A 27,082-nucleotide genomic window follows, 5' to 3' on the forward strand; every position below is an offset into this window, starting at 1 on the left:
TCTTTGCTAGTCCCCTGCAAAATTTTTAAAATTGAAAAAAGAGAGAGCTCTTTAGTCTTCAATTATGCTAGAAATATTATACTTTGAAAGATTTCAACCGGTTTATTTTAATTTCCTTTTCCTACGAAGTCATCCTCTTTTTCTCAGTTTTGCTAGTATTGTATTGTACTGAGAGGTATTGGTGGTAGAAGGAAGATGGGGTGAACAATTTCACAAAAGGTGTAGTGAGATTCAGAGCTGCATAACCGTCAGCTCATTTCTAAAACTCCATTTACAGCAGGGGCCAAGGCTGGAGGTTCTGACAATGCCATAGGGGAGCATTCTCCCTGGAAAACTGTGGCATTGAATGAGGATGAACACCAGTGCAGACCAGGGCACGTTTAAAGAAATTCAACCTTAAAAGATGCTTGAATCTTAGAAAGTCTTTACATGAACTTTCAATAGGTAGGTTTTCTGCATTTATATGTAGAAGAGAGAAGAAATGTAGCCCCTATGTCATACTTTCTTACTGTTTACATTACATTTAATTCCTTGAGGCTATTCTAACTTTGTTTACAATGCTATTGTTGTAGGCTTTTTTTTACCGCAAAACCTGGGGTTTGTTGTCTTACTGTTTCGAAGAATGAAGAGGTGGACACAGAATGAGCAGCAGGCAAAAGTTTATTAGAGTAGAAGATAAGAAAGTAAGAATGGTAGGAAAGCTGTCTTTACGGAGAGGGGGCATTCAAAGGTGAATTCCCGAGACTATAGGTAAGGGTCCCTGTTTGATAAGGTTCTGGTCAGCACCTCATCACTTTCCCCTGGTTCCTTCTCAGGTTCAACCCTTACTGGCTGGATAACTCTAGGTGCTGGGTTGTCCATGCCTGGTTGGCCCAACTCCATTTTGTGAGGAGTCAGATTTGTCATACCGTCCCTCGTATAAGTTTTATGGTTTACTTTTTTTAGTTAGGTATTTTGATTGTCAAATTCCTGAGGGGAACCTGAGGGGGAGTAGGTAGTGCCTGTTACATTCTTAAGAGGAACCTCACACCCAAGGGGGTTTTGCTGTGGTCAAACTCCCAGCATTTTTCCAAAATATGTGTTTTTCCCCATCCAGGGACCTCAGGCCCTAACCTCTCCCTGTCTGCCTCTTTTATCCTATCTTTTTCTATTATACTGTCATTTTTTTCCTCCTGAAATTATGATAAATTTTTATACACATATAAATGTCTTAGTATTTAATCCCTTTATACTGTTAGTGGTACACTTAATGGGATAGTAAAAGTTTATCTAGTCCTGTTCCTACTAAGTTCCAATCTAATAGTATATCAAAGACTGTTTTCTCGACTTTCTTTCAATTAAATAGGAATGGAATTCTATAATCTCTTTATTGCTTCAATAAGTGTATCGCATCTTTAATTTTGACAAATTATTTTTAAAATCCAATAGCACTTGATGTGATCATCTTTGAAGTTTTCAAAATATGTTGGCGACTCTCATCTCATTTGATCCTTATAACAACACACGAATGAATAAGGGCAAGCAGCTATTGCTAGAATTCTGATATAACTGAATCTACAATGTTCCTCTAGAACTGCAGGATATCAGCAGTCTTCTAGGAATGGTTTTCACATGAGGCTCTGATGTTTCCTGGTGAGATGCATAAAGGATTTTTGCATCTTTTGCCTCTAGGATTCTCATTCCCAAAGGGGAAAAGACACAGTTTGCCCCTACTCTCTGGTACTGGGCATGTGTAAAGCTGGCTAGATGTAGGGTACTCCAGAAAGCAGGGAACTGACCCTGAAGTAGGAGGGAAAAAATGACATTATCACCATTTTAGGAAGGTCTTTCCTAATTAAAATGCAATCCCTAGTCCAAAGTAATTCTTTCAATGAATCTATTATTCTACATCCTCCCCCTACCCCCAAAACACTCTCTGATACTTTTGGCTATTTCCTTCCTTACTATGTGCCTTGCTCCTGTAGAATTAATGATTTTGCAGAGAGAGGACTTGAACTTTTTGGATTATCAATGAATTCACACCACCTAGAATAATACCTGACAATCAGTAAGAGCTCCATGAATATTTCTCTCTGTGACTTTAGGTCCAGGTCTCATATGAATAAGCTAGTGTCGTTTTCTTTTTAATTTTTTTAAATGTTTGTTTATTTTTGAGAGAGAGAGAGAGAGAGAGAGAGAGAGAGAGAGAGAGAGAGAATGGGGGAGGGGCAGAGAGAGAAGGAGACCCAGAATCCAAGTCAGGGTCCAGGCTCTGGGCTGACAGCTCAGAGCCTGATGTAGGACTTGAATTCACCAATCAGGAGATCATGACCTGAGCCGAAGTCAGACGCTTAACCAACCGAGCCACCCAGGTGCCCTGTTTTTTTTTTAATTTTTGAATGCTGATTTATTTTTTAAATTTTTTTTTCAATGTTTATTTATTTTTGGGACAGAGAGAGACAGAGCATGAACGGGGGAGGGGCAGAGAGAGAGGGAGACACAGAATCGGAAACAGGCTCCAGGCTCTGAGCCATCAGCCCAGAGCCTGACGTGGGGCTCGAACTCACAGACCGCGAGATCGTGACCTGGCTGAAGTCGGACGCTTAACCGACTGCGCCACCCAGGCGCCCAGAATGCTGATTTATTTTTTAGAGAGAGACAGAGTGTGAGTGAGGGAGGGGCAGAGAGAAAGGGAGAAACAATCCAAATGGGGTAGTGTTTCCTAAATGAGCTCTACACTGGTCAGCCTGTTCAGGCTGCTGTAACAAAAAATACCATAGGATAAGTGCCTTAAAAAACAAATGTTTGTTTCTCATAGTTCTGGAGGGTGGGAAGTCCAAGATCAAGGCATCAATGGGTTTGATATCTGATGAGGACCTGCTTCATCATTCATGGATAGCAGTCTTAATGTATTCCTACATGGTAGAAGGAGTGAGAGAGCTCTTTGAGGTCTCTTGGGAAGGGCACTAAATCTCATTCGTGAATCCCACCTCCTAATACCATCACACTGGAGGTTAGGATTTCCACATATGAATTTTGAGGGGACACAAGAAGTCAGTCTATTACAGGGAACTTGCTCTAACTCCTCTATTAGCTACTATACTCACACATATGAAAGAAACTGAACTTAAAGCAACTGAAACAAAATAAAATTCATTTCTATTAGAAAGATACTAGAGTGGATGAAAAGTAGAAGAACCAAAAGAATGGACAATAGAAACAAGAGTGGCTCAGATGACCTTTCAGGTTGGAATAATGGCTTCAAATGCCCCGAGAACCTTTTTCAGTCTCTTCGTTCTCTCAAACTGCCACCACAAAGGTGGATTCATGGCTGAAAGCAGCTCGGGAACTTAAAGTCTCACAAATGAGGCCAGAGAGCAAGGGCTATTCCTCCTAGCCACACCAGTCTCCAAGGAGGTGGTGCATGAAAGAAAAGGAATATAACTGATGCAGAGGAAGACCTGCTCTTATCGAGAATGGAGAGCAATTTCCAGAAGATGAGAAGAATGCTAGACCCAAACAAAAATGTTTACTTAGTAACTGTACTCAGTTCCAAGTAACAGAAAATAGCAAAATCATGGCATAAAAATAAAAGCTTTATTTGTCTGACATAAATGAGAAACCCAGAGGTAGGCAGTCAAGTGGACTTGGGAAACTTCTTAATCTCTTTTAGAACCCAAATCGCTTCTTCATTTCTTCTAAGCCATCCTTAGTATGTACTCATAATTCTTGGTCACAAAATGGCTGCTGTAACATCTGACAGCATGCTTGTATTCTAGGTCATTCCAGTCAGGCATGTGCTGTGAGACTTGATTTGGATCGCTATTACATTGTTTTGTTGTTGTTGTTTTGTATTTTTTTAATGTCTATTTTTGAGAGAGAGAGAGAGAGAGAGAGAGAGAGAGAGAGAGAGAGAGAGACAGAGACGGAGACAGAGACAGAGAGAATGAGAGGGAGTGTGAATGAGCAGGGGAGGGAAGGGGCAGAGAGAGAGAAAGAGACACAGAATCGGAAGCAGGCTCCAGGCTCTGAACTGTCAGCACAGAGCCTGATGCAGGGTTCGAATTCATGAACCATGAGATCATGACCTGAGCCAAAGACAGACACTTAACTGGCTGAGCCACATAGGTGCTGGATCACCATTACATTGTTATGTTTAAACCTTATGAGTAGTGCCATCAGCTAGTTGAAGCCTTGATGTTACACATGACATAACCTAAGGAAGCTGGGCACCAGAAGCATATGAATTTGTGTCAGTCAGAATGAAACAAGGTTGCATCAATGTGTGTACTTGTATATATTTGAGAGCAGTCACATTTGAAGCTGTTTTTGAAGGCATCAGGTATAGCAGCATAGTTTGGGGCCAGGCAAGTCCACATGAGTTTTTCTGTTTTTGTAGCACATGGGTGGGGATGATGAGCCAGCCAGGGGTCAGATTGGGAGCTGAAGCTGCTTCTTGCCAGACTATGGTGCTTGGGTCCAGGAGACAAAGAGAATATTAATTGTTTCACACTCTACCTTTAGTGCCTCCTCAGATCTGAGGTGTTTCCTCTCCAAGGGTCAGGATTGTTCTCTTATAGTTATGAAATTGATGTATCCACCCCAGTTACTTTCTTTAATCATCTTTAACCATCTTTCTTTAATCTCTGACTTGACCTAGACCTTTTGTCTAGAAAGGAGAGATGCACATGAGAGAAGGCATTGTTACAAAACTTAGAGACTCATTATATATTCCATTTTGGCCCACATGGGCCATGTAGGAAAGTTCAGTAAGCAGTGTATTAAACTAAGTGGTTATCATTTTTATGATCTACAACCTTGTCCCAAGAGATATTCTGGGTGGCTGAACCAGAATTAAGTTTGGTTCCCTACACCCACATTTTTCAGGGCTGTCACCCAAAGAATGAGCCAACCAGAATGGTCCAGGGTTGATTTTTGGGAAAGAGACACTGGACGTGCCTAAGAATGGTCAGGGCTGGATGCTATACTTGCAGTGAGTTTGCATGGTGGATGAGGAACAATGAGTTTGGAGACTCCACTGCTTTTATAACAAGAAGTAAGTAAGTCTATTCTTTGCTTTGGAGGGTGACATTATTTCATCTTTTATAATTTGCTTGTTGTAAACACAACCCTGAGAAATGGCCTGGGATAAAGAGTGGACACTGCATTCGTGGCCTGTGCTGCAGGATATAGAAGAGCAAGAGAGACCACAGAGGGGTGTCTCTTCCAATAGAACTATAAGAAACAATCCTCTGAACCTCATTACTATCTTGACCAATGGGAAGCATGTCTTAACATTACTCAGTGTCCTTGAGAAGAGGACACCCCCAGGAAAATTTTCTATTGGGTCTTGATGTGAGGAACAATACTTGGGCTTCTCCCTAACGATTGGATATATGGAAATAGATCCTTTTTCTTTCTTCTTGCCTGTTGGAGAGAGTAAAATCAAATTTGTACATCTCTGGCACAAGAAGGTCTTCAATAAATAAGTGTGAATGAAGGATACAGAACTGTAAAGGAGGATGTGCATTTTGTGGTGAACTCACTCTTGGTTCCGTTTTATTCCTCTGCCTCTTTATCCCTTTATCTCATTTTTCATACTTTAATTTAAATAAGAATCAAAGATCCACACCTTTTATTTTTTATAAGCTGGAATTCAAATCCAGGTCTTCTAATTCCAGTGTCCTATATTATATCTAGTTCTATTCTGTTTGAAGTTGGAAAACAGCTGGTTAATGTTTTTGTCTTAAACAATTCATGAAGAGAGTTACTCAATCACTCATCATCTGTCTCTTCTGTCACTACCATGTTCGTTCTGTTTCCAATGATTTAGCCAGTTTTTTTTCCTTCTGTACTCCAGACTCTCTCTTATTTTGTACACATAAACCCAGACCCTCAGATGTGAATTTGAAGACTTCTTATCTTTTTTCAAGCCAACATGCTCAGAACTTTTAGCAACGTATAGCAATGTATGTTACTGTTAACTCTACTGGAGGTTTTTTGTTGTTGTTTGTTTGTTTTTCTTTTTTTAAATACAAACAATACCACACTCAGTTATGTCTTTATCCTTCATCCTGCTTTGGACAAATCATCTCATTATTTCTTTTTACTTCTTTTTGGATTGGAAAATTTATGAGGCTTTGTAGTTATAATTTCCTACTATAGAGAGACAGAAAAATACATTGTAGGTTCCAGCTATGTCCAGGTAAATACTCAGAATTCAGAGGCTGCCTATAGGAATCAATTTTTTTTATTGTATAAATGTTTGATCATTTGTTTCTGCAACAAAAATTAAAAGTAGCTCAAAAATGAATGGGCATATTGCACAATCCAAGAAGTGTTTAAAATAACTGAAAGCAGTGTGACCAAACCTGACTATTAGGGTAATGATCCAATTGATTACTCTTTCCTGGAGCGAAGTTACCTGGAAAGAAGCGTACAAAACAATGTGCAGTAATTTAACATGTTCTTTTGAAAATCAACCTATGGATTAAATTCTAAATTTGTTTAAGTGTATCACCATCAAGGAGAAGATGGGGTAGAAATTCCAGATACATAGATATGGAACTTTTATTTACTCTCTTCAAATAAGTTCCTGGGATTTCAATAAGAAGGACATTTTTGTGTGTTTTTAAAACCATCCTCTTCATTTTATATGCTTTTGTTGACCTTTCATTTTGTCCATTCTTTTACCCCCTATGATACAGTTGGTAACACAGTACCAAAAATTTGAAAGAAGTAACAGAAACAAGAGTCATCATGAATTCGGAGACCCAAAGACATAAACCTTACTGGGACTCAAGCTTAATATTTTATTGCCTTGCTTGACAATTAGTTCTGTTACTAATTCTAAGTTAGCAAAATATATCAGTCATTATCCTTTTCCTTATAAATAAAAAAAAACACCCAAATGTCCATCAATTGATGAATGGGAGAAAGAAGATGTGGCATCTATCTATCTATCTATCTATCTATCTATCTATCTATCTATCTATCTATCTATCACAGAATACTACTGGGCAATGAAAAAGAATGAAGTCTTGCCATTTGCACCAGAGTGGATGCAACTAGAGTGTATTATGCTAAGTGAAATAAGCCAGTCAGAGAAAGACAAATATCATATGATTTCACTCATATGTGGAATTTAAGAAACACAACAGATGAACATAGGGGAAGGGAAGGAAAAATAAGATAAAAACAGAGAGGGAGGCAAATCATAAAAGACTCTTAAATACATGAAGCAAACTGAGGGTTGCTGGAGGGGTGTCGGGTGGAGGGTTGGGCTAAATGGGTAATGGGCGTTAAGAAGGGCACTTGTTGGTATGAGCATTGGGTGTCATGTTATAAGTTCTGAATCACTGGGTTCTACTCCTGAAACCAAGACTATATTGTATGTTATCTAACTTCAATGTAAATTAAGTAATTATAAATAAAATTTAAAAATATTAATAAAGATCCATGTATCTCATTGAAGGTAAACCTCTATATATTTATGATTCAAATTTTATAGCAGTAGATAACACAGAATATACTGTGAACATTAGGCCTGAAAGAAATCCACATATTAAAAAAAACCAAAACACTACTTTTACATGTTTAACTCCCCCACATTGTATACTCACTATTTAAGATTAAAGAACAGAAGACAAATTGAGAAATAGTAAATTAAGAGACAAGATGTGGGGACTACAGATGTTTTGCCTGAATAGAACCAATCTCATTCTCTCTGTTTTTTTTTTTTTCTCACAAATAAGGAAAATTTAACAATAAGAATAATAAACACTTCAATACTAAGAACAATGCAATTGTGGTTTTGGCTGGTAAAGGATTTAGGTTTTATATATTATTTCTCCTTTTCAAAACTGTGGCTGAAAGTTTTAAACAGTTCATCCTAAATACTTACCAAGATGATACAGTTTAAAAAATGCGAATTCTTTTTTAAAGGTATATGCTCTGTCACATTTCAGTCAACTTCGGCAGCAAAAAGCAGTGTTGGCAGTTTTACCAACTGTTTGTAACCCGTTCAGTTCAGTCTGGCTCTGAGTTGTTAATAGTACTACCGATCCTTAATTCTTAGGACCACAGGGGAATGTTTAAATAAAAGAACACTCGATTTCATAGTAGTTTTTAAATGGAAACATATGTATCTGTAATAGGGCTTTAAACGTTTTTTTTTTTTTTCAGTAAGCACTTAATATGTGGCATCTGCTAGGTATAGTGTGTCTTTTTCGGTTTTTCTGAAGAGGCACATCAAACTCAGTAAAATTAATAGTTTAGATGTGGGTATCTCGGGTGTAATCAGGATTAAGAATGCCCAGGGAAGGAAGATTGTTGTTGGTTATTTTTTCTTTCATAGATAATCCCTTATCTTACATTTAGGGCGAGAAGAAGAAGAGAAGACTTAAGGTTGATTTGAAGAAGTTCACTTTTAAAATTTGATAGGCATACAGTGTTCGGTGAGACAGGTAAAAACAGACATGGTATAAACCACTCACGTACCTGGGATTCTTATCCAGTACTTTAAGATTCCTTTGAGTGGTGTCAGTGGTTCAGTCCATAATCACTAAACTTAAATTACCATTTTATAGTACACTCTTGTTAATGGAGTGAAGGTTGACAAATTACACTAATTTTTTTTAATGGGTAATTCATAACCATTAAAATGGTGTTCCATATTGGGTCTCTTGCATCACCTAAATTTCCCTCCACTTCTCAGACCACAGATTTTCATGTTTTTTTATTATTATCCCTCTCTATCTTCTTTAGGATTCCCAAATACGCTGTCTCTGCTGTCTTTAACACAGATGACCAAAAAAATCCAAGGTGAACTTTGTGCAAATCAGCTAGGGTCAAATATTGTACACTCCTAATATTTACTAGCATTTCTTCAATATCTCCAAATATGTTGGGGGGATTAAAATTGCCTCAAACATTTTTAAAGAATCTTGAATACCTCAGACAAAATTAAAGCTCTTTCCCATCAATATAGGAGAATATGGGAACACAGATTGATACAAATCACAGTTGATTTGCCTTAATTTCCCCCATATTTTGAAATCTATGTATAGTATATATATACATGTCCATGAATATATGTAGGTATATTGTGTGTGTATATAAGTTAGCATAGCAAAGTGATTAAGAGTCTTTTAAAATTTCTTTTTTTAAAATGTTTTCCAATGTTTATCTCTGTGCCTCAGTTTCCTTATCTGTAAAATAATATAATAAAATCACATACCTCATGGGTGGTTGTGAGGATTGAGTTCATGCCCATAAAGCACTTAGGATATGCTTGTAAAGTTACAGGGATTCAAAAACTTTAGTAATTGTTATTATAATATGCATCATATATATATATGCATACATAATATGCAATTGCTTAGTCTACAAAATAAGACAAATTTATGTTTTTGAATACATTCCTAAATGCATTTCATGTTTAATATATAGTAGATATGTATACTTAATATATGGCACATTTCAATTTTCTTGAAAATTTCACAGTTATGTAATGATCAATATGAGAATACCAATGCAGCTCATGTCTGGACGTTCCATATGATACATTTGGCATTTTAAATCTACCCATTTAATGAATTAACATTTCCCGCTGAAAACTGACTCTAATATAAAGTGTAAGTGGCATCAAGGTGAGGTGGAGGAACACAGGCTTAGAGCTGGCGCGGTGTGGATTCTCATTCTGGCACAACCACTTAGAAGCTATGTGATTTTGGGCAAGTCACTTAACCTCTCTGAGCTTTGGTTTTTTTTTTTTCATCTGCACAACAGGGATGCAGCGTTTCTTGCAAGTTTGTGGTAAGAAGTAGAGAGAAAATACATAGAAGAAGCACTTGGCCAAGAGCCTGGCACATAGTAAATGCTTGATAAATGGAAACACTGATCTTTAATGTGTCAGACCCACTTCAAACGTGGCTATTTTTTAAAAGCCCAACACAAACAAACATCCCACTGGAAGTTTTTGATCAACTATGCTGTTGCTATGTAATGGTCATGAGTGAGTCTTAAGGGCATGTGGTTTCAATAACCCTAATGGTTGGAAGTTGCTGCCTGTAGGAGCAAAAGGGAAGAGGTTGGTGATTCATCTGTATCTTACCAGGCAGCTTGCAACTTTGCACCCTGTCCCGCTCTGCCCAGCCTCACCTCTCCTGCCAGTAGAAAGCTCACTTGCCCCAGGAGCTGTTACAATGAAGAAGCTATAGAAGCTGGAGACAGCAGTGCTTTGCTTGGTGGGGTAAGGCCAGGCAGGCATGTTTGTCGCCCATTGTCTAGAGAGCCAGGGAAAAAAGATTCACTCTGTCCCTTTTATTTTCACTGAGTCTGAGAGAAGTGGATTAAAACTTGTAAACAGCAATTTCTCTTCAAATGTTATATATTTTCATATAATTGGTACTAAAAGGCTTTTTTTTTTTTTTTTGTAGCTGGGACTGATTCGCCTCTTGCACATTATATAAGGATCTGGGTCTGACATAGTAATAGCTAACTGTGAAAAGCAACTACATATGTACTATGAAAATAAATCATTTAATGCATGCCAAGAACTCCTTAGAATAAAAATAATACTTACATTCAAAGTATAGTGCAATTATTAAGTTCTTATGAATTCTTATATTCTTATTATGCAAATGGGTCTGACATGAAGCTTGCATGATTGAAGAAATGTGAGGAAAAGTAGCATATAGGAAAGGTGTTTCATGCACACGTGCAGAGAGTTTTTTTCACACAGTTGGTGAAGACACATTGATCCAGCAATTTGAATGTTATTATTATCCCTGGTCTGTCTCATTAAATACTTAAGAAAACATAGTAAAATTGTTTAAGGATACACATTTAGAATGCCATATCCAGAGCTATATCCAAGCAGCAAATGATTACACTGCTTATAAATTCTAGGCAGATGATAATTTAGAGTCCCCATGAAAGCCCTGAGTTTATTTGATTGTTCTCTTAATTACTGGGCTCTGTGCTATCAAATATTTGTGGAAGAGGAAGCTTTTCTTTGTGGGAGTGGATAATAACTGTGCTTACACTTTGAAAAATTTGCCTTGAGTTATTAAGATTTGCATTCTCACTTTTGTTCCAAGGAAAGGTGTTTAGCCATTTTTAGAAAGCAGGTACCAAATAATCAATCATCAAACACCCCAGAAAGTTTCCACTCTAGGCAAGTGCAAAATCTCAGGTATTAGCAATCCAGTTCCAGAAACAAATCTACAAAGGGTGGAAAGGGGGAGAAAGGATGTATCACTTTTCTAGGTGAATATATTGTGATTGGTATGTGTTGCGTGCATTAAGAAACGGCATTTGCTTACTAACTGCCATTTAGAAACCAGCCAGAAAAAGTCTGAGAGAGATCGCACAGACAGGCAAGCCTTAAGCCTCCCTCCCATGCAGCTTCAGCGCCCTGCTCTTCCAGGCGCGTGAAGAATAAACAGACTGTGGTCATTGATCTCCTGGTGGTGTTGTTGCACTCTGGGAAATGCTAGGGGTGCCCAGGGACACGGCTCAGTCAATGGATGCGCAACTGAAGAAAATCACCGAGATGAGGAAAGAGAACATGAAAATCGGCTGGAGAAGAGGAAAGGGAGAGCGAGAAAAAGAAACGTGTTGCTCGTATTGTGTTTGAGTCCCCTTCTCCATCACCCTCTTCCAGACCCGCTGCCTCCTTGGTGAAGATCAGTGGTACCCCCAATCCCACTACCCACTACACCCCCCCCATCCCTGCTCCACCCTAGTTTGAGATTTAATAGGGTTTCTTCTTTCTTTCTTTCTTTCTTTCTTTCTTTCTTTCTTTCTTTCTTTCTTTCTTTCTTTTCTTTCTTTCTCTCTCTCTCTCTCTCTTTCACCCCTGGCAAACCCGCAGCTGTCATAAATCAATGAAACTAAGATTGGAAGAGATAAGCCCGGGAGCTGTCAGAGCACACACTTAAATCAGCTTCTGCTCCGGGCATTACCTACGGAGTTTCCTCCCGTGGTGATGTAACTCTGAGGGTCTCTCTCGCCTTCACGCGCTGACTCCAGTGTCGCCGGAGTCGAAGCCCAGCGCGGAGCCTTTCCCTCCTAAATATCATTCCTTGGTCCTCAGGCATTGGGTCTTTGGGGTTCACCCACACAGAACAAAACCAGTTCAACCAGCCCGGAGGCAGGGGTGAGAGCGCCCGAAAACTTTTCTCCCCCCTCCCCGCACCCCAAGGAGTAGGTGGGTTCAAAGTGCCGGCGGCGGGGACCCGCGGGCTCACCGCCGGGCTCGGGGGTGGGGAGGTAGTGGTCGCTTTAAAAAGCAAACCTCTCCCCGCTCCAGCCTTCGCGCCGGGCAGACGGCGGCTCGCCTCCCAGAAGGTTCCGCGGACACCCGCAGACCCCCACACGCGCCCCCCGTGCAAGCTTTACGGTTGTGCAAGCGGGGGTGAGGGGCGAGCAGGGGCCCAGGTAATGGTCGCAGGGCTGCGGGTGAGGTTCCAGCGCAGGGAAGAAGTTGACAAAGGGGACCTGACTAAACCCGAATGCGTATTTATAGATGCGAGCTCCACCGAGATCTAGAGATAGCCTCCTTCTACTCCTGCCATTTCATTTTATCGCTCCTTTAAGCGGAGGGCAGATTTTTTTTTTTTTTTTTTTAACATTCCTGCACGGTGTGGGTAATCACCGCGTTATTTACAATCTAGTTACTCTGCAGCAGACGGGGAAGCAAACTCTCGGGCTCCTTTCCTTCGGATGGACAGAGAGGGCGGCCAGGCGGCAAGCTGCAGCAAGGAGCTCAGGGTGGGTTTGCGGGAGCTCGGGGGCGACCTGGAGGGAGTCGGAGCCCCCGGCGCCGCCCCCGCGCCCGCCCCCGCCGCACCCCCCGGGGCGGGCGCCGGGCCGCGGTGACCGCCGGCTGGTGCGCTGCCCTCGCCTCCCCCATTGTTCCTACTGTCTTTTTGCCTTTTGTTATTTGCGCTCGCATTGTGTTGTTTGTCTCTGAAGCCGCCTCATGACCAGCAAAGGGATTTCACCTCGTCCTTGAGAGCCACACGGGGAGCGAGAGCGAGCGAGCAAGAGCCGGGGGGGAGAGGGACACGCGCGCGCGCACACACACACACACACACACACGCACACGCACACACACAGAGTGAAAAAGGCGAGCCACCAAAACCCATCTCCAGTCTCCTCCCGGGGGCCCCCGGCCCGCCACTGTGCCACTTTGCATCCCACGCCAGAGGAGACATTAAGGAGACCCGGTAAGGTGCGTGAATCGCAGCGTTTTAACTTTGTTGTTCGTCCCGATGTTGTTGTGGGCAGACCTCCAAGGCGCAGAGCTCCCCTCAGCCGCTCGCCGTGCCCGCCACTCAGCACTCGCTCCCGGCTCCAGCTGGAGAGCCGGCGGAGGAGGGAGGGGGCCGCCACCGGAGTTTCCTCAAGTACGGAGGGAGGGGGACTGGGCTGGGGGTGAGGGGGGGTGGGGAGGCGGGAGGCGGCTCGGGAGTTGAGGTGGCCCTGGCATCCTCCGGGGGGGCGGCCGGCCGGGGGGGGGGGGACCCTGGAGCGTGGGCTTGGACCCCGTTCAGGAAATGGGATAACTTTAGATGTTTGTTGGGGAGCCTGCGCGCTGTTGCCGGTATTGTTTTGTAAGTGGTGGCGGTGGAGGTGGTGATGCGAGAGGAGGGCAGGAGTGCGGGGAAGACCCGAGGCTCGCGTGTGCATCTGGGCTGACGCCAGACCACAGACCCTGAAAGTTGGACAAAGCTCTCTCCCCTTCCTGGGATATAAAGGCGACCCCCCCGCCCACCCCACAGTCTTAATATTCCACCCCCCCTTTAGTCTTTTTGTTTCGCTTTCTGCACTCCCTCTCCCTACCAGTCCTCCTCTCTCCCGCCTGGAATTTCGGAGACCAGTCTCATCCTTCAGAATTCTAGGGATTCCAGAGACCGGAAGCGTTAATTTTAATTGCAACTACTTTCCCCCCACACCCCCCTCCCTCCGTGTACGAAGCGAAACCACTCACGTGTTGTGTCACTTTAAGCGCGGGCTTGGGAAATGTCGCTTGCACTGTGGGGCTAGAGTAATGAGCAAGGAAAAGAGGTTATCTGAGTTAAAATCAAATTGGATTTGGAAATATTTGCGTTTGATAGCAGCAGTTTCTTGAGTGTTGATCTGCTGGCGTCGGAGGTGCATGAAGCACTGTTTACATATTTTAATAGTCGTTTCCCTTGCACTTTGCAAAGCGAATTTATTAATAAATAGATGGACCCTGGTGAGTATCTGAAGACGCTGGCCTCTGTGACTAAATGCAGAGTGTGGTGAATGTGAATTCATTTTAATGTCTTTCCTTCTCAACTAAAGCAGGTCAAAAGGAGGAACTCTGTGAATATGCAGAGCCATATCCAGGCAGTCTGGGTGGCAGTCCACTGTACTTCTTCAGAAAAGTTTAGGGATTTGTTCTATCCCAGTTGAGAGCCTCACAATATCCAGATATCCAAAGTAGTTTGTCAAGAAAGGCATGAGCCGGATTTCCCCAGAGACTGCCTTCAGGCTCAACACAATTCTTCAGTCAAGGGCAAGACCAAGGGAGATCTGTGGGATTTTGGGTAATAAGTGTGGGAATCTGCAAAGGGACTAGACAGAGTGATTTGTTTCCTTGCTGCTCATAAATAATGGCCCCTAGTATCCTTAAAAAAAAAAAAAAAGCCCACGCAAACAAAACAAGCCAATGAAGTAGGCGCGTGGGAGATTTGTAGGCAATGGGCATTTCAATCAGAAAAAAACAGAGCAGAGTTTTTGATCAGGATTAGAGGAGTGAGGCTCGATTGCCAAGAGTGATTAGGTGAAGGGCCAGATGGTTTTAAAGTATACGGAAATGTTTTTTAAGTTTGACTTTTACAGAATTAAAAAGAGGACGGACAATGTCTTAGAGTCTTTACAGAAGTGCAAAAATTTTGATCTGTCTAATTTTGAAGGAATTCAGCTGTATGTGAACTGTTGTTAGCTCTGATAGGGAAAGAATCTGGTTTCAAATGTAGATACATGGGACAAAGTTTCTGGGGTTGCTTCTTCCTGATTTAAATATAGCTCCTAGGCTGAAGCCTAGATAAATTCAGCCACAATGATTTAAAATCAAAAGTACTTACACTGAAAGTTCTCTTAGGCATTGTGCAAAGTTCTGCAAATTATGTCATCAACTGTTTATTCTTCAGAACTATATAAGATAAAAATCATAAGCATCACTTAAAACTGATGCAATACAGCTTTAAATCCTCAGACTGGTAGAGATTGCTTTTGTTTGCCTAAAAGGTAGATCTTTCATCACATGAGTTGTTTAAAAACATTTAATTGTGGGGGTGGGAAGGGATGTGCATAATTATTTAGTTATTTGTGTTAATTATATAGTAGCATACTCGCTTGAAATCCTTTTTTTTTTTCTTTCGTTCCAGTGGTCTTCTAACAATCTTGTGCATGGAGAATTAATAGAGATTTTTGTTTGCTTGTAGGTTTATAAAAAATCTTTTTGTAGCTTTTTGAATGGGCAATATTCAATCAATCTGACATAGACTTGTAGAGTAAACTCAGTATAGGAAAAAAGAGCTTCAACTCTTAATGTAGAAACTCTGCATTAGTTTTGTTGTTGAGCTCAAACAGTTCTGGTTGAATGGCGTGTTATATACAGGATTCAAAACTCTCAAACTTATTTGGTAAATAACCAGGCATTTGAGATTCAGTGGTTATTTCAAGTTAACTTAGTCCTATACATGTAAATGCACATCCTGTTTTGACTGACACATTATTTTGTACAAGAAAAAAAATGAATATATGTTTATAAAGATGTTATTTGTGGAGTATATGGAGTAAATAGTAAATAAAAGAGTAAAGTTTATACTCAGTATGATGGCTTTTTTTTTTTTTTTTGGTCCTTTTTGAGGGGAAAGACATGACCTATATGGAAAGTTTAAAATTTCATTTTCCAGCTAAAAGAATGGATTTTAATGCTTGAATAATTTTTTCTTTTAAAGCAAATGAAAACTATGGTATGATTAAAAGAATATACCATCCTCTTGAAAAAGCTGTATTCTTTGATAGGCAATCACTGTTTTGAAGTCATGTTCAGATTATATATATGTATAAAAGTAAAATACAGAGCAGGATAAAACTTGTTTTTAGTAATCTCCCCCAATACATTGGATTTTAAATAACCTAGAGTTCTAAGGCTGAACACTATTTAGATTTCCATCAGTTAAAATTGTTGGGTATAATTGATTGGCATAACCTGGATGTTTCACGCGATATCCAATCACCTGCAGTGGTAGGGGATGCTATAATTAGAGTTTTGAGAGTAACCTGGAAAACTTTATTTCTAGGCCTAAAGTCAAAGCATTCCCTCACATACTCATCACAATTTTGTAGCCGGAGAATTGTAGGCTTATTTTAAAGGCAAAGAAAGTGCTTGGCTGTTTCAAATAAACTATATCCTGAACTTAGATTTGTAGATAGTTAATAAAATAAAAGTCCAATTTTGTTCCAAACGTTGTTTAAAACACCCATTTGTAAATTGTCTACATTTGGTTTTCATATGTTAATGATTTGGGATCTGAAACTTCTTTCAGAAAGACATTTTGGTTTATCTTAAAAAACACCACACAAAACTGTCTAAACAACTCTGTAAATAAACTGTTCCAAATGCCTCAATTTGATGAATGAATTAAAGAATTATAGTTCTTAATCCAATTATGATCAGTCTTGTTATTCCATTTCCCATTGCGGGGAGCTTTGGGGAGTGGGAATGGTAAATGATTCTCAAATGTGAGTGGGGTCTTTGTTGTTTATTTTCTGTGTGTGTGATGTAACGTAAATAATTACTCATACCTAACAGGAGAAAGATTTTAGATGTAGAAAAGTTATTTAATGATTTTCAGTTAAGCCAAGAATTCGTTTGCATGAAAAGTTGCTCTTAATGAAGAGTAAAGTGAAAATTTCAAGAATATAAAGCACAGATCTAACTTTTTGCTTAAAAATAATGAATTTTTACATTTAAAGGGGGAGAAATGGAGCACTTAAGGGTCGGTAGCAGGCAGATATTCAGGTACTCTCAGTCACTTTTAGCTGGGCCTTGTTCAGACATTTCTGTGGTGGTATTTAATAAACTTTACCATTTTCAGTTTCCTTGTCTTTAAAGTTAAGGGGAATATGCTTTTTGAGTTGCTTCTCTCAACCCCTTACACCTGTACCTGCTTGCATGGGTGCTTTTGAATGCTCTCCGGATCAGGGGCCTGAAACTATAGGATGGGCCCTGATAAGGGCCCCGTTTGCTCTGAAGGACCCTTCTGAATTCCTGCCTCATTTGTCCAATTTAACCTCTGGCTCATTAATTAATTCAAAGGTGTTAATAGCTCATTATGGTTTAATTCTCTAGATGTGGTTATTATTATTATTATTACTGTTATTGTTGCAGTTTATTATGACCATCTAATTCCTTAGAGAAAGAGTTGTGAATATAGGTATCAAGTGAAACTGCCAGAAGAAACATTTATGAATATAAGGATTTTTTTGGTACTACTCGAATTGTACCTTATAGGCAAGTAATTACTCTGCTTACAGGTAAGGATGCTGGGCAGGCATCTTGATAAAAGTAGGAGGGAAATAAATGCATTTAAAGAATACATTAAACAATCACTCTTTAAAAACTGAGCCTAAAAAAAAAAAACTGGGAAAAAAAAAAAAACGTATCTCCAGGAGAGGTGCTACTGAATTCTATAGATACAGGTCTATTCATTCTTCATTGCTTAAAGTTCATTGTAAGTTACAAAGGAAAACAAACAAACAAACAAACCCTGATTCTATCTTTGATGCTCAATTACTTCTCATTCATTTATTTTGTGATTATATAGTATCATATGTCCAAAGGGACAGATAGTGCCTCATTCAGCGGGATGGGAGGGCTCTGGCTTGTTCTCCAGTTGGAATTCTCTGGAAGCTCAGGTATTGTGTTGTCATTGCAGCACCAATTAAAGTCTTTGAGGTAGGGAACTCAGGAAAGAACCAGGATGCAAGAGGCAATCCCACTAGCTTTTGGAGCTTCTCAGTTTAGGTCTACGTATAATTCTTCCAAGACTTCACTTGGAGTTCTGTGGCCCTTTTACTGACCTCTAAAGGTGGAGACTATAATGCTTTTTCTTATAGAGATATTGCATGGATTACAGTCGATATTATATGTCAAATTCCTAGAATACGGTTTGTCATGAACCAGGTGCTTAGTAAATGTTAGCAACACTTGTCTTCCCTCCAGTCAAGTCTTTTTGATCATCAATAATACTTGAAGGTTAATTTCGTACTTGCTTTGTACTGGACTTATTTGAGTCCAAGAAGAAAAATATATCACTTCCTTGAGGCTGAGATCAACATTTTAAAATAGTGATTCAGTTAATGTCTATATATGATCTCTGACAATGTGGTTTTATTAAGATGCTGTATTTGGTGCAAGTGTGAATTCTATCTTTTATTCATAGAAATGTTCCTTCAGTAATTAGCATTTTATCCTACATAATAGGTAAAGGCCACAAAAACCTTAGGACCTAACTATAGATCTCTCTTCTTGTTATCCTTTTTGATTTCCCATTACAGATACAAACTAGTGAAAATTTATCATGACTTTATCCATAGTCAGTCATCTACCTTGCAGTAATATGAAGTTATAGTACGTGTAGATAGAGATTCCACTTGGAAAAAGAAATAAATCTGACTTTGCAATGTTTGCCCTTTGAGTCAGCAGTTTCTTCAAAGAGAACCTCATAGACTTGTTTATACTGGAGACAAGGAGAAAGGCACAATAAATATACTATTACCTGTGTGAAGAGATGATGTATAGTAACATGGAGAAATTAGTGGATGCTTTCTCTTTCCAGTGATACAGAAAATTTCTCTCTAAGTATAGGCTTCCCCCCCCCCCCCCATCTGGAAGTAGAGCATTCCAGTGAAACCCTTTGTGAGCTGAAATGGCCTAAAGTGAAGAAGCAATTACCATTTTGTAAAAGCAGAAATCCTCTTTGGATTAGTGAAAACAGGTACTAATGTAGGTTTTTCATGAAAGCAAAATGGTGTAAAGCAAACTTTTGGATAGCAGGGTGGTGGTGGGGGGAACCTATAAAACTGACCAAAGATAAAGGAAGGGCTTTAAAAAAGTAAGTAAGTGACCTGGTTATTACATTAGTTTGGATTCCTCGAGAAGCAGATGACAAAAGGGGATTAGATAGGTAAGAAGAGGAAGTAGAAGGCTGGGAGAGCCTTTCAGCTGTGATCCATGTTTAATACTAATGCAAGGAGAGACGGAAGGAGGGAGGGTCGAGTAGAAAGAAGCTGTACTATAGTGCAAGCCAGGAAAGGTTTGGCAAGGCAGAAGAGAGTCAGCCATTGGAGGAGTATTCATTCGCTGGCTAGGAGCAGCCCCCTGGAAGCATGGACTCCGGGCATCACTGTTGCTAGAGACCTAGGGGCAGCAAGTGGGGCGCTGAGTCCATTATAATCTTGCAACAGGAGATCTGAGTGGTATGGTTCTAGTTTTGTAGTATAGCCCAGAGGTTAGTAGCAGTAGCTCTGGTCGGTGGACTTGTCACCAAAAAAAAAGACCCGGTATTTCTTTAAGCTCTTTGATGCTTTATTTTCCTCCCCTGTAAAATGACCATAACAATAGTATCACCTCACTGAGTCCTGGTCACATTAAATGAGGTTGTATGAAATTACGTATAAATCCATAGTACCATGTATGGCATAGAGGAAATGTTCAAAGCATATAGTAGCCCCCCCTTATTTTGGGGGGATACATTCCAAAACTCCCAGTGGATGCCTTTCTGAAACCACATACAGTACTGAACCCTATATATGCTATGTTTTTTCCTACGCATGCATACGTACCTATCATAAAATTTCATTTATAAATTAGATGTAGTAAGAGATTAACAACAATAACTAATAATAACAGAACAGTTATAACAATATACTGTAATAAAAGGTAATGTGAATGTGGTGTCTCCGTCACAATTTCGTATTGTACTGTACTCACCCTTTTTGTGATGATGTGAGATGATAAAATACCCACGTGATGATATGAGGTGAGGTGAATGAGGTGGGCACCGTGACATAGTGTTAGTCTACCCTTCAGAAGGAGGATCATCTGCGTCGGGGGCGTGGGTGACCTCAGATAAGTGAAACCACAGATAAGGGGGGTTTACTCTATTGAACTCTTTTTAATGTACTCATAATATGCAACTGGAAAGGTATAGCTGAATTGTGTCAGGTGAGAGTAAATATACTCAAACAATAGATATTAGCTCTAATTAGAAGGCATTGTTTTTGCAAGCAAACATCTTTAAGGCTGGCCTTTTAAAAATAGCTCGGTTTATTTCTCCTGCTTCAATCCTTATTTTTTATCAGGTTAGAAACCACACAACAAATAGACCAACTGACCTTGGCCATCTTCAGGTAATTTGCCCTGAAGCATGAGGTAGACAGAGTGCTCCCTTCATTTCCTTACCCCTCTAGGCTTCCTATTCAGTTGAGAAGCAACTTGCACTGTAAGTCTGCATTTTATCTTGAGCCTCAAACACCTTGCAAGTCTTTGCTCCCCTATGTTACTGTTCCTAAACCAACTTGCCGCACACAAAGCACTGAACTCAAGTGGCCCTCAGTGCTAGCTCCTGCTGTGATGAGTCACAGAGCCACCAGCACTTTGTTGCGTTAGATTTGATCACTGCCATGAGCAGTCCTTCGATTGTCAGCTAAGAGACCCTTCAGGGAGTTGTCCCTTAATAGAAAGTCTCTTTTCTTCCCTCCTGTTGTAACTTTAAATTAAAAGAAACTGTAGAGGAGCGGGTGGCATTGCAGCAGTTCATTCTTCTACCCACTGGGAGAACAACATCTGAGAAAAGACGTTATTGGACTGAGAATTGAGTTGTTGCTATTTTTTTTGGGCCAGCATGGGGGGGGAGGTTGTGGTGGAGGAATGAAGACCGTGTCGTTCAGATGCAGACTGATTCTCAGTAATGCAATGGAGAGCGATCCTTCTGTGTATGCTGGTGAGCATTTTTTGGACGTTAGACACTGACTTAACATTAATTTCAAGTGGGATTCACGGGACCCTGATTTTTACATGGTTCTGGGTGTTGTGTGGGAAACTGGCATGGGGACAACGTCAGAGTTCAAGGAGGGTGGGAGGCAGGAAAAGGGAGCTAATTTTTGACACATTCCTCAAGCAAATTGACCCCCCCTAGGGAATCTGTGCCCAGGATGAGGACTGCTTACTGTGAGCCTTTTGGCATAGTTTTCCCCAAATAGTGAGTGCCGGTTACTTTAATGTTAAAAAAGGCTGATGAACTTCACATTTGTGAGAGGAAAAAGAAAAGAGATGTTAGTACTTTGACGACGTGTTTTCTAGATGCCGTTTCTCACTAAATGTCTGATTTAATCCTCTGCTGTGCCAGGCTTCATACCCTCTCTAGTTGCTGGTCCATTCCCATTCTGGGTTAGGGCCTGCCCCCAAGTCTGATGTGTGCTAAGATTTCCCAGTGTAATTCATGGCTACGAAAAGCTGAGGTTGTTTGATGCGTGACTGAGGTTTGCGTGTGAGTTCTTGCGATGCTCAGTGTTACTATGCAGTATTGGCAGTCTTTCCCGTGGATCTGGCACAATCAGTCTCATTAATTTACTCTTGCACTGGGAACTGCTTTTGAACAAGTGCATGCTATTTCTTATACTTTTGCTTTGACTTGTCTTTCTTCTCTCTCTCAGCCTTACTCCACGATACCTACACTACCAGGAGGATAGTAGTGTCTTTTCTACATTAAATCAGGAAATGAAGTGCTAATTTTAATGCATACTAAACAGACAAACAGTTCTGTCAATATGTAAAGAACCTTAATGCTCCCAGTATCTATTTCTAGGGACTTACTCAGACCCCTGAAATGCTCATCCCTCCCTGCTTCTCTTTCCCTATCACTGCTTTTGGGATTTTCTTAACCTTTCTGTCACCACAAAGTCTTTTTTTTTGTTTTTAATGTTTGTTTACTTTTGAGAGAGAGAGAGAGAGACAGAGAGAGAGAGAGAGACAGAGAGAGACAGAGAGTGGGGGAGGGGCAGAGAGAGAGAGGGAGACACAGAATCCGAAGCAGGCTCCAGGCTCTGAGCTGTCGGCATGGAGCCCAACGCGGGGCTTGAACCCACGGACCACGAGATCCTGACCTGAGCCAAAGTCAGATGCTTAACCGACTGAGTCACCCAGGCACCCCACCACAAAGTCATTATTATCATGGCACCATTGGCCACTGCATTGCGTTAATCTCAGTGGATGAAGTGAGAAGCGAAAGATGTGCTTGCATGCATTGCTGCCTGGTTTGAAAGGGGTAACTGGTAGGATGACAAAACACTTCTCATCAGAAGGTAAACTCCATGAAGGCACTGTGTTGTATTCCTGATGCAGTCACAATGCCTGGGACAGAGTAGCCGCAGAACAAATGATTGTTGAGCCCACATGCCTTGCAGACTGAGCCTCATTTTGATTCGAAGGCCTGGCCCTGCATGACAGAAAAGTGGGAAAACTAATAGCTGTTGAGCACTGATCCTGTTCTAGGCATGGATCAGGATCTTATTTAATCCTCACAGCCCCCCTGTTAGGTGGGTATCAGCCACTTTTCGTGGATGTGTGAACAAACTCCAATGGGTCAGGCGCTGGCCTGTTTCCCTCAGCTAGGAAGCAGGAGAATTATTGCCTGAATTTCAGTCTAGTTGATTCTGCTTCTTGTGTTCTTTCCATCATGCTGTGGCCAACGTGCTGGTGTGGGGGCATGAACCTTACCTGCCTGTCCACCACAGGGGATGATTAGGAGGAACAGGTGAGAAGTCACAGAAAGTGATGCCTGAGATGTGAACTAAATCCTGGATGTTGAATATGATTATCAAGTACCCCACTGGTTCATTTATTAACAAATATGTGTGTGTGTGTGTGTGTGTGTGTGTGTGTGTGTGTGTGTGTGTGATATATAACACAGATGCATGTTGTTTGCACTTAATAGGAAATATTTTGTGACTTGAAACAGAGATTCTGAATACTTAAAAACTGACATCAAAGGAAATGATAGAACAGTATTTCACAAAGGTGATCACTCAATCACTCAGTTGAAAACCACCTGGGATATTTTTAAAACTCTACCTTTCTGGCCCCCATTCAGACAGGGAATCTGAATCTCTGTGGTAGTTGCCCTGTAATGCTACATTTTTAACGAGCACGACTGTCAATTCTTTTGCACATAGGAGTTTGGGAACCAGTGCTAAAAAAAGTATTGACTTAGTTTGGTACTAGGCTATGTATATGGCATCTGAAATTAAAGTAAGATCTCAAAGAATAGTGGCAATGCCTAGATAAAGCACAACTGATTGCTGAATTGTTATACTTTTTTTGATGATGATGTGGTTTTAGAAGTTTTGAAATAAAATATAAATTGCGTTTATTAAATTTAAATGTGTAGAACATTAGCATGTTTAAAGTCAAGAGTGAGGGCACCTGTCACAAATTGGGTTGGGATTGGGGGAAGGGTGGTAGTTATGGGTATTCTAGGTTTGGAAAGAACTTTCTGTAAGGACAAATCTAAGATGGCTAAGTATGCTGAGAACCAGAGGTTGATTTCTTTATCCAGTTTTGTATCCCCAATACTTAAAACAGTATCTGGAACAGAGTAGGTGCTTAAAGACCTTTGTTTAATGAATGAATAAAAACAGAAGAGAGTGATATGTGGAAAGTAGAATAGTTTGGTTGTGATTACTGTGGATAAAGAGTCAAGAAAGGGTATGCTGAAAAGGAATCCTAGTGAGATAAGACAAGGACAGGGTTTTAATTAGTCTAATATGGTTCTTACAGGAAAGTGCCTTCATACAAACAAATAAACAATGCAAAACCAAACCTGAGTTTTGTATAGGATTAAATCACCAGGCTGCTGTTTGTGTGTATTATCTTGGGAGCAGCAATTACTACATGAGGACAGGGACCAAGTCTGTTTTGTTCTCCATGCTATCATAGTACTCAATAAATATTTATTGAACGAATGACAGGGTTTCCACATGGACTGGAAAAGAAAGCTTTTAAATGACACAAATCGTCTTGTAAAATGAGGAAAAAATCTTTACAATTGCTAACCAATAGCTTGGTGATCATGAAACTGGCAAATCTTCATAGAACTGTGTGTTCCCAGTCTCTTTAGAGTTTAGTAAAGTCTCCATATGATAGTTTGTCTGTCACCAAGCGGGCCTTTGCCTCCAGTGCCATTTTCACTTTATTGTTTCGAAAATCCACCATGGTGCCTAGTGCGGTGCCTTGCTGACATTAGCTGTTCAATTAGTATTTGGTGAATAGTTCAATTAGTGAGTGAAGAGTCCTGACCAGGGCCTGGGAGGGGGAAGTGGGGATTGAAAGCAGTGAAGCAGAGAGTTGCCCTCATCCACTCAGAGACCTTTGAGTAGGCACATTTCCCATAGAGCTCAAGGCCTGGTTGTTGGAATCTTGAGGGGAAGGATGTTTGCTAAGATAATGACTACAAAGGTAGGTCCAGCCTTGTTAGAAGAGGCAACCATTCATTTGATCTGGGAAGTCAGGCCAGAAAATGTATTGCGGGAAAGATGGTGAAAAGTAATTCTTTTTTTATATTTTTTTTCTTTTTCAACGTTTATTTATTTTTGGGACAGAGAGAGACAGAGCATGAACGGGCGAGGGGCAGAGAGACAGGGAGACACAGAATCAGAAACAGGCTCCAGGCTCTGAGCCATCAGCCCAGAGCCCAACGCGGGGCTCGAACTCACGGACCACGAGATCGTGACCTGGCTGAAGTTGGACGCTTAACCGACTGCGCCACCCAGGCGCCCCGGTAAAAAGTAATTCTAAACCTAACAGGAGTTTCAGTAGAAAAATGGCTCTAATTCAGGCAGTGTAATGTTAACATCAATGCGTGTCTCATGGCTCAAGCCCCGCATACTGCTTTGGAAATAAAAGGAGATTGTGTAAAGAATTAGCAATACAAGGCATTTTTAAGTGCTTTATTGCAGAGGCCTGTGATACTCTGTGAAATCTATGCAGCCTTTTTCTTCCTGCTGTGCTTAATTTCAGAATCTGATGCTATTACCTATCCTTAGAGAAAAAAAAATTACTGTTAACTCTTAAAAACCGAGTTTAACATTGCACTTGCTTTCAACATAATCTTTCTGACATTTCTTAGGAAGAGAGAAGTATATTTAGCCACAGAAGGTTTACCTTCAAGTTGCATATGTAGGATTGCTTCTAGGAGGCAGCATTAGAGTAAGAGGGCAAGTTGGAAAAAAAATGTTGAAAGCCTAAGTTTAGAAATGGCTCAAACAGCTTGAAGAACAAGGTCCCTGAGAGAGTTGGCATAGAATGGGTTTAGCATGAATCCAGATCAGAAGCCAGAGAAGTAAATTATGAGGCATTATGAAGATCAGGCAGAAGAAGGAAGGACAGGAGTTAAGTCTTTACAGTATAGGTGGCTATCTTCTTGGACATGAAGACATACCCACCAAAAATATGTTCCCTGGCATGTCATCGCTGTGCCCTTTCTTCTGTCTAGCACAAAATAATAGTTGACATTGATTCATACTTCAGGCATTGTGCTGAGCAGTTTTTTTATTTTTTTATTTTCATTGATTCTTCCCAGTACTTCTCTAATTTAGATACAAATGCTGCCCCATTATACAGATAATGTTGGGTTTGCCCAAAAGTAGCATAGCTGTTTAGTGTTGGAGCTGAGACTTGAACCCAGAGTGGTTGATTCTGAAGCATGGGCTCTTAGCTATGGTAATATAGGAAGTATATTTTAAGTGCTGTTGAGTCATCCCTCAAAATGATGTTTTTATTTTCCCCTTTCTTTATATATATACTTCTATCACTCGAGGACAGTCTTTTTTTAGCTCATTTCTGACCTATTGCAAAGTTCCACAAACTAGCGTCTCTCCTTACAATCTGCTCTGTTTACCACTGTCAGGTCAATCTTCCTGACATGCTATTTAGATCATGTGGCCCCTTTCTCAAAAATTCAAAGTGCCTGAATGCCAAATGGGACCCAGATTCTTAAGTCTGGTTTTTGGGGGCCTTAAAATCTATCTCCAAGTCTCCTATCTTTTTAGGCTCATATTTGAAACTTACCCTTTGAGAATAATTTGCTTCTGATCTGGATTCAAGCTGAACACAGTTTCCCAGATGACTCCCCAACTGTCTGCAACATGTCAGCCATATCAACTCTTTTCAGAATGCTCACGCCAGAGACCATGCCATTACATAAAAAGCCACTGCTCATAGTCAGCTCAGACAATTCTTCCAGAGTTACTTTTTCTAGCTACTTCAGACTTGCTCATCAGTTGACTTTCCTTGGTTCTCCATCAACTTGTCTCTGTATTTCGGCTTTCTCTTTTTGTTTTGTCCTTTCATTCATTCATTCAATCATCAACAAATATTTATTGAACACCTACTATGAACCAGACACCGTGTTAAATGTCAGTGATGTGTAGAGGGGACACACATCTTGTACACAAGGATTTAAAGCCTATAAAGGAAGATAAACGTTAGTGAATTGCCTGCATTTATGATTGCAAATTGTGGAACTCTATTTCACACAAGTATATACAATCTGTGGGAGAAGTATCTGATCTATTAAGGGGGGGGCAATCAGAGGAGGCTGCCATGAGGAAGTCACATTTGAAGAATGGCTAATGAGGTAAAGAGGACTAGAGAAAAAACTTGAGACATGGGGAGTAGCATGTGCAAAGATTCCAAAGGGGGAAGGATACATTCTTGGAGTTAGAAGGCCAGCATAGCTGTAGTCGAGTGACTAAGGAATGCAGCTCTAGAGGTAGGTTGGGATCAGATCGTTAAACCTGATGGGCCATGTTGGAGAGTTGAGTCTTTATAATAAGGGTGATAAGAAACCCATTGAATAGTTTTAAGCAAGAAACTAATAAAATTTGTGGCTATAGCAGGTGGACCAAATTTAAGAGAGGCCGGAATGGATTTGGACAGGCTAATAAGGAGGGTATTGCTGTTATTTGTATAAGGAAAAGAAGGCGGCTTGAAATT

At 40.5% G+C, this 27,082-nt stretch overlaps 1 protein-coding gene across 6 annotated transcripts in view; it reads left to right on the forward strand.

Moving 5' to 3' along the window:
• Window positions 1-12,309: 12,309 nt before the first annotated feature.
• SOX5 (SRY-box transcription factor 5) overlaps window positions 12,310-27,082 on the forward strand; it is a 1,021,040-nt gene continuing 1,006,267 nt past the window's right edge. For 4 of the 6 annotated variants that reach the window (XM_040488992.1, XM_040488993.1, XM_040488991.1 and 1 more), the window contains exon 1: window positions 12,844-13,219. The gene's annotated coding sequence lies outside the window, so the exon portion shown is untranslated. Of the gene's footprint in view, window positions 12,757-12,843; window positions 13,220-27,082 lie in introns of those variants that run through there. The other 2 variants (XM_040488995.1, XM_040488994.1) reach the window with 2 other exon arrangements.

Source organism: Herpailurus yagouaroundi, unplaced genomic scaffold, assembly GCF_014898765.1.
Source record: "Herpailurus yagouaroundi ecotype Mexico unplaced genomic scaffold, PumYag 166, whole genome shotgun sequence".
NCBI lineage: Eukaryota > Metazoa > Chordata > Mammalia > Carnivora > Felidae > Herpailurus > Herpailurus yagouaroundi.